Source organism: Triticum urartu, chromosome 7A (genome assembly GCF_056163025.1).
Source record: "Triticum urartu cultivar PI428250 chromosome 7A, HENAU_Tu73, whole genome shotgun sequence".
NCBI classification, from domain to species: Eukaryota; Viridiplantae; Streptophyta; class Magnoliopsida; order Poales; family Poaceae; genus Triticum; species Triticum urartu.
In genome coordinates, this window is record NC_141879.1 from 486,035,787 (window position 1) to 486,044,719 (window position 8,933).

Here is an 8,933-nt window from a genome sequence, read left to right on the forward strand (position 1 = left end):
GGCTCGGAGGTGCGATAGCGCTTTGATGTTGCACGCCCGGGGTTGACACAGCGGACCTGCTGCTCAGGATGATCATCACCTGGAACCAAACACAAGAACATGCAAAACAACCAGAAAGAACGAGCATAAGCCACCAAACACAACAAAAGGATCAAGGTATGGCAGGCACATGATGGAACTTGGCAGGCAGCGGTAGTACCGTGACATGCACGCGGCAGTACCGCCCAAGCGGTAGTACCGCTCCAAAGAGAGCGGTAGTACCGCTCGAGGCGGGGAAACAGCAGTTCCCTACTACCGCAGTCAGATCCGGCACTACCGGCCTGCCAAATTCAAAAATATTCCTACCAAACTCTAATCTAGATAGTCTAGTTGCCTTCTCCAACCTACTCAAGCCTAGATTTAGCCAAAAATTTAGAGATGCAACCACCATTGCCCCTAAGACGCAAGATCTGAAAACGAGACAAAAGGAGAGAAGGAACGGGGGCAATACCGACATCCATGGCAAGAGAACGAGGTGGGGATCAACTCCACCGAAGGAAACGGAGAGGGACGTCCCGAAGACGAAGATTCGCCGGAGCCCTCCCACGGTGATGCGAGGCTGGAGAGAGGAAGAGGAACGAGGGGGCGAAGAGAATGGGTATGGGGAAGAAGAAACCTCCCCCTGCCCCGATATAACCCCCTGGTCCCGTCCCTCAGCGGTAGTACCACGCTGGGGGCGGTAGTACCGCGCACCACCAACGGTAGTACCGCCCAGCACGCCACATCAACTAAACAACACGGCTTAGCTCGAAAAAAACAAAAAGAAGGCAAGAAAAAGAGAGAACACACCAGCAAAAGGCCAAGACACACCTCTTCAAGAGAGGGCGGTGGCCGAGGCCACCTATGTTTGAGTCAAGAGGTATGGCGCCGCGAAGATTTTAACCTTGGGCCCATGACCAAAACTCGTCTTTGAAGCACAAGTACCATCAACAATGGCTAATGTGAAAGACTTGATCAATTTATGCATAATGGGGGGAGGGAGAGTTCATTGAGAGAACAACACTCCCCCTATGTCCATGCCTACATCTAAACTAGACAACAAATTGAGTGTGGTGGGGTGTGCAAGGGTTCAACTCACATTGCTCGAATCAATGATATTTAGCTCATGCCTTAACTCACGAATCTTGCTTCATCCAAGGGCTTCGTGAAAATATCTACAAGGTTATCATGAGTGTTGACATAGTTGAGCTCAATCTCTCCTCGCCTAATGTGATCCCGGATGAAGTGATACCGAATCTCAATATGCTTCATCTTGAAGTGTTGCACCGGGTTGAGAGAGATCTTGATGGCACTTTCATTGTCACACCAAAGAGGCACTTTGTCACAAATGACATCGTAGTCCTTTAAAGTTTGCCTCATCCATAAGAGTTGTGCACAACAACTACCGGCCGCTACATACTCCGCTTCGCTGGACGATAGAGACACACAACTTTGCTTTTTAGAAGACCAACTTACCAAAGAGCAACCAAGGAATTGGCACCCTCCGGAAGTGGACTTCCTATCCACTTTGTCTCCCGCCCAATCGGAATCCGAATACCCTACAAGCTTGAAGTTTTCTCCCCTTGGGTACCATAAGCCAAAGTTTGGGGTATGAGCCAAATATCGAAAGATTCGTTTGACCGCCACATAGTGACTTTCCTTAGGTGCGGCTTGAAACCATGCACAAATTCCCACACTCAACATGATATCCGGTCTAGATGCACAAAGGTAAAGCAAGGATCCAATCGTGGAGCGATATACCTTTTGATCCACCGCTTTACCATTGGGATCTATGTCAACTTGGCACTTGGTGGGAATTGGAGTGGAAGCCAGCTTGACGTCACTTAGCTTGAATCTCTTGAGCATGTCTTGAGTGTATTTGGCTTGGTTGATGAAGGTTCCTTCTCTTCTTTGCTTCACTTCGAACCCTAGAAAGAACTTTAACTCTCCCATGGAAGACATCTCGAACTTTGAGGTCATGAGAGTGGCAAATTCCTCATTGAAAGCTTTGTTAGGGGAACCAAAGATAATATCATCAACATATAATTGGCACACAAACAACTCCCCTTTGACCTTCTTAGTAAAAAGAGTGGGGTCGATTAGCCCAACTTCAAAACCACGGTCTTGTAACAACTCGGTAAGGTGGTCATATCACGCACGTGGGGCTTGTTTAAGGCCATAGAGTGCCTTATCGAGTTGATACACATGATCGGGAAAGTAGGGATCCTCGAACCTGAGGGGTTGCTTGACATAAATCAATTCATTAATAGGACCATTAAGAAAAGCACTCTTCACATCCATTTGTTGTAATTAAAAGTTATGATGAGAAGCATATGCAATCAACATGCGAATGGATTCAAGATGAGCAATGGGAGCAAAGGTTTCACCGTAGTCGATACCCTCGACTTGGGAGTAGCCTTGTGCTACCAAACGAGCCTTGTTGCGAATGATAATCCCATGGGCATCTTGCTTGTTCTTAAATATCAACTTGGTTCCAATGACACTATGGTTCCCCGTCGGTCTTGGCACCAATCTCCACACTTTGTTGCACTCGAAGTTGTTGAGTTCTTCATGCATGGCATTGAGCCAATCCGGATCTTCGAGCGCCTCATAGACCTTGTGGGGTTCGACACAAGAGACAAACGCGTGATGCTCACAATAGTTTGCTAATTGTCTACGAGTGCTTACCCTCTTTCTTAAGCTTCCAAGCACATTCGTCATGAGATGATCCTTGGTGGAGAGCTTGGAAGCAACCTTGGCGGCACGACGCTCCAATTCCTCCTCGGGGTGAGACGAGAAGTGGTCACTTGATCATCTTGAGCGTCGTCTTGAGCTTGTTCTTGTTCTTGAACTTTCTCGGAGGAGAGAACTTGACCTTGGGCATCATTTGGTGTGTCAACACCGTCTTGAGCATGATCTTGCCCTTGGTCTTCTTCTCGAGGATAAGGCCTTCATGTTGTTCTTCGGAAGCGTGTGGGCCTTGGGTTGGTGATGGCTCCACTTGAGTGGAGCATTGTCCTTCTCCTTCGGCCACAAGGGGTTCCTCAATGGGTAGGATAAAGCCAACACCCATTCTTCTTATGGCTTGAGGAGGAATTTCATCACCTACATCACAAGTGCCACTTTGCTCCACTTGGGAGCCGTTATTTTCATCAAACTCCACGTTACACGTCTCCTCAATAAGTCCCATGGATTTATTAAGGACACGGTAAGCATGAGAGTTTGTAGCATAACCAACAAATATGCCCTCATAAGCTCTAACTTCAAATTTAGACAACCGAACACCTTTCTTGAGAATGAAACACTTACACCTGAACACCCGAAAGTACTTGAGGTTGGGCTTGTTACCGGTGAGTATCTCATATGGAGTCTTATTCAAGCCCTTGCGGAGGTAGAGCCGATTGGATGCATGACACGCGGTGTTGATGGCTTCGGCCCAAAAGTTGTATGGAGACTTGAACTCCGCCATCATGGTCCTTGCCGCATCCATCAATGTCCGGTTCTTCCTCTCCGCAACACCGTTTTGTTGAGGGATGTAAGGTGCGGAATATTGATGCTTGATCCCCTCATCACTAAGAAACTCATCCAAGGTGTAGTTCTTGAACTCGGTGCCGTTGTCACTTCTTATTGTCAAGATCTTTGCATTGTGTTGGCGGTGTGCTTCATTTGCAAAGACAATGACGGCTTGTTGGGTCTCGCTCTTCCTCTTGAAGAAATACACCCAAGTGTATCTTGAGTAGTCATCCACAATCACCAAGCAAAACTTCCTACCCCCAAGACTATCGAAGGATGGAGGCCCAAAGAGATCCAAGTGAAGGAGCTCCAAATGTCTCTTTGAGTAAATGATAGTCGTGGGAGGGTGAGTCTTCTCATGTAGCTTTCCTTCAATACAAGCACTGCAAGCACGATCTTTAGCAAAACTAACATTCGTTAGTCCACGGACATGGTCCCCCTTGAGAAGACTTTGCAAATATTTCATATTGACATGGGCTAGACGGCGATGCCAAAGACACCCCACATCAACTTTAGCCATTAGGCATGTCGCGGTCTTAGTGGGTCGCTCCGAAAAGTTAATCACATATAGACCGTTCTCGACATGCCCAACAAAGGCTACTTTAAGAGTCTTGCTCCACAAGAGGGCCACGGTATCGATATCAAAGAAAGTGGCAAAGCCCATGATTGCAAGTTGATGAACGGAAAGTAAATTGTATGCAAGGGACTCAACAAGCATGACCTTCTCGATCGTGAGATCATGAGAGATGACTACCTTGCAAAGTCCCAATACCTTAGAAGACGAGGCGTCACCCCACTCGACATTGGTGGGCATAGATGGAATCTTGTGCACGTCCACCACCAAGTCCTTGCTTCCAGTCATATGATTTGTAGCTCCGCTATCGAGCAACCATGATCCCCCACCGGAAGCAAACACCTACAAGATCAATGCTTGATTTTAGGTACCCATTTTGTAATAGGTCCTTTGATGTTAGTAACAAGGGTCTTTGGAACCCAAATAGACCATTCAATGTACTCATGAGGAGAACCAACGAATTTGGCATAGACATGCCCATCACTAGCATGACATAATATATAAGATGGATTAAAGTCGTCGGCTTTGATGGAAGGGGTGGCATTGCCCTTTTTGACACCGCCACCCTTCGCATTCTTCTTCTTCTCCTTGGAAGCACTCTCTCCCTCCTTCACAAAGGTTTGCATGAGAGGAGGAGGTCTTTTGGTCTTGTCATTCCTCTTCTTGTTCTTGGACTCGGGCATGTACCCAACCCCTTCCTTTGGTCAAGAGGTCGTTGAGGTTCTTCTTGCCTTGTATGCAAGTCGCACGACCTTTCTCAAGTTGCACCTTTAGCTTAGCGTTCTCCTCAACAAGATGCACATGCTCACAACACGGGTTAGTAGAATTTGCATTATCAATTAACATCATACGAGGAAAAGTGGCTTTTTCCTTGGTTATCTTTACTTGAAGTTGGTCATGAGACTCTTTGAGGCTAGCATGAGCACCCTTCAAGACCTTGTGAGCCTTGTCAAGTAGATCAAACTCCTCTTTGAGTCTAGCAAGATCAACCTCAAGTTCGGCCTTCTCGGAGTTTAGCACACGAGAAACAATGAGAACATGATCAAAATCTTTCTTTAACTTAGCATGATCAACGTTGTGTGACTCCTCAAGAGCCAAACGAAGACCACGCTCTTCCTCAAGAGAATTGGAAAGATCCGAGATCTCATCGGCATAGTCACGACTATGCCCTTCCGTCTTAGAGATGGTATCTTCGTGAGCCTCGGTCATGTCATTGGCTTCACCAAGTTGTTCCAAGAGAGCAACAAAGTGCTTCTTGGATTTACCCTTAAGTTTGCCCATAAAGGCATCAAACTCATTCACTTCCACATTAGCTCCCTCATGTTCATCAATGCTATCCGTCGAAGAAGGATGATTAATGATGGTAGTTTTGATGTTGGAGGTTACCTTGTTGGTGGCTTTAGCCATGAGGCACTTGGCGGTGATGCTCTCATTGGGTGAGTCGAAGAGAGACACCCGTGGAGTCATCGCAATGGCAACTGAGGCCATGGCAACCGACTCACCATCTTCATCATCGTCATCATCCTTATTGTACTCTTCTTGTACCACCAATGCCTTGGGAGGAGTCTTCTTGGTGAAGTTGCTCTTTTTGGGGAATGACTTGGCCTTGTCCTTTCGGATGAGCTTGCCACCATTGTCTTCCCTCTTCTCATACGGGCACTCCGCAACAAAATGACTCACATTGCCACAATTGTAGCAAGTCCTTACACGTTGCTTGCTCTTCGTGCCACTTGAGTTGTTTTTGTTAAAGTTTGGCCTTGAGTTTTTCTTGCTCCAAAATTACCTTGAAGCAAGTGCCATGTGTTCATGATATGCATACTTTGTATCTTCAGGGTTGCTCTCCTCTTCTTCCTCTTCTTCTTCTTCAACGCAAAGCTTGGCCTTCAAAGCAAGGTTGGGCTTCTTTGCCCTTTGAGAACGAAGCACCGCATTGTCGGCGGTCTTGTCCAAAATGTTCATGGCCACAAACTCATCCAACACTTCGCTTGAGTTCAAAGTGTGGAAGTCCGGCCTTTGACGAATGACGGAGGACATGGCCTTGTGGTAGGGCATCATTGCCTTGAGGAATTTGCGCTTGATCCAATTGTCATCCGTTTCCTTGCTCCCGTGATCTCGGAGTGAGACCGCGAGTTTGGTTACTCTCCGATAAAGCTTACGAGGTTCTTCATCTTCTTTCATTGCAAACTCATCGGCCTCATCTTGCACCACTTCATAGTTGGAGCGTTGAATGCTTGCGCTTCCCTAATAGAGTGAGACAACACAAAGTCATGCGTCTTTGGCCAAGGCGAAGGGCCGAAGATGAGGTAGATCTTTGGATGGAATTGCATGTTGAATGATGAAGAGAGCATTCTCATTGAATTGATTATCCGCGGCTTCTCGAGGAGTGAAGTTGCTTGGATCATGCGGATAGAAACCTTCTTCAATGATTCTTCAAAGATTAGTGTTCACATGATTTAAATGACGTTTAAAGCAGTAAACCCAAGAATCAAAGTCCTCATTTTTCACAATCTTAGGGGGAGGACCGGCATGATTCAAATGGGTGGAAGGAACCGGTCCACCATAAACAAGTGGTGGTTCCACATGAGTAAAGATGCCGGTGCCATTCTTACCACTAGAAGAAGGGGCCTTTTCACTACTAGCTTCCCCCTTATCGGAGGTAGCATCCGTCACCTTGTCGGTGGGATTACCCACTTTCAACGGTGCGGTGGATAGTTTAAGCCCTTCAATAAATTTAGTAAACATGCTTTCAACCTTGGTCGTCATGGAGGTTTTCAATGTCTCCAAGGCCACATTGAACTCCTCACGAGAGACCGAGGTTCCCCCATCGCCCGTAGACGAGATCGGATTCACACCAGAGTGTTCCTCCACACCGTCTATGGTATCAACCATACTCTTCGGACGGTAAAGTCCTTAATAAAGAGACGAGGCTCTGATACCAATTGAAAGGATCAATATGGTTGACTAGAGGGGGGTGAATAGGCAACTAACAATTTTTAACTTTTCTTTACCAAATTAAACTTTGCATCAAAGTAGGTTGTCTAGATGTGCAACTAGATGAGCAACCTATATGATGCAATAACAACAAACAAACAAGCGAGCAAGAGAAGTAACACTAAAGAGCTTGCACAAGTAAAGGTAACAAATAACCAAGAGTGGATCCGGTGAAGACGATGATGTGTTACCGAAGTTCCTTCCTTTTGAGGGGAAGTACGTCTCCGTTAGAGCGGTGTGGAGGCACAATGCTCCCCAAGAAGCCACTAGGGCCACCGTATTCTCCTCACGCCCTCACACAATGCGAGATGCCGTGATTCCACTATTGGTGCCCTTGAAGGCGGCGATCGTACCTTTACAAACAAGGTTGGGGCAATCTCCACAACTTAATCGAAGGCTCCCAACAATACCACGAAGCTTCACCACAATGGACTGTGGCTCCGTGGTGACCTCAACCGTCTAGGGCGCTCAAACACCCAAGAGTAACAAGATCCTCTAGGGATAGGTGGGGGAATCGAAAATCTCTTGGTGGAAGTGTAGATCGGGGCCTTCTCAACCACTCCCGAGCAAATCAACAAGTTTGATTGGCTAGAGAGATAGATCGGGCGAAAATGGAGCTTGGAGCATTAATGGAGCTTGAGAGGGAAGAGGTAGGTCAAGGGGAAGAAGGGGACCCCCTTTTATAGTGGGGGCAACAATCCAACCATTGCCCCACTAAACAGCCCCGCAGAGGGCAGTAGTACCGCTTGGGGGGCGGTACTACCACTGAGCCAGCGGTACTGCCGTTCCAACTAGCGGTACTGTCGCGCAAAGGAGAGAAACAGGGACCTGGACACAAAGAGGTACTACCGCGGAGGTAGGGGCGGTACTACCGCTGAGAAGCAGTACTACCGTTCCAACTAGCGGTACTGCCGCGTAAAGGAGAGAAGCAGGGACCTGGACCCAGAGCGGTACTACCGCGGTGGTAGGGGCGGTACTACCGCTTATAAGCGGCACTACCGCCTCTACTGCCGCAAAACCCGACACGAGAAAAAGAGCCCTCGAGTCGAGGCGGTAGGAACATGGCAAGCCAGCGGTAGTACATTTGCGGAGTCACCGGCGGTACTACCGCTGCGGAGTGGTACTGCCGCTTGTGACCCCTCAGCGGTACTACCGCTGGGTAGCACGGTACTACCACTGGGACCCAAGCAAGACACATAAGTAAAGAAAAGATCTCTCCATTGAAGCGGAAGAGCTCTGAGGGTGAGAAGCGGAAGTGTACGTGTTGATTCCACCCAAGTAGTACCACAGCGGACCCCATCTTGATAATACGGTGCCCTCTACACAACTAGACCACCGAAAGAGAAACGAAAGAGCTACACCGTCTTGAATGACACTCCGAGGGGAGGAAATCGTCTCGTGCCAAGGATGAATCTCTGAAACGCTCAAAGCACACGATTAGTTTGCAAACACGTTGTCATCAATCACCAAAACCACATCGAGAGAGATATGCCTCAACAACCACTGTCAAGGGATCTAAGTGTCAAGTTTGTGTGCAAGCTAAGCAACCTCGTAAGTCTCGCACGACTGCGGAAACGAGAAATCTTGCACCACTAGAGCTCATACATTCAGATCTATGTGAAATCAATGGTGTTTTGACAAAAGGTGGAAAGAAATATTTCACCAGTTGATTGACGACTCCACTAGATATTGCCGTGTGTATCTTCTGAAATCTAAGGATGAGGCTTTGAACTTTTTCAAGATCTATAAAGCTGAAGTGCAAAACCAACTTGATCGAAAAATCAAAAGGCTTAGGTCCGACCGTGGTGGAGAGTATTTTTCCAATGAATTTGATGCT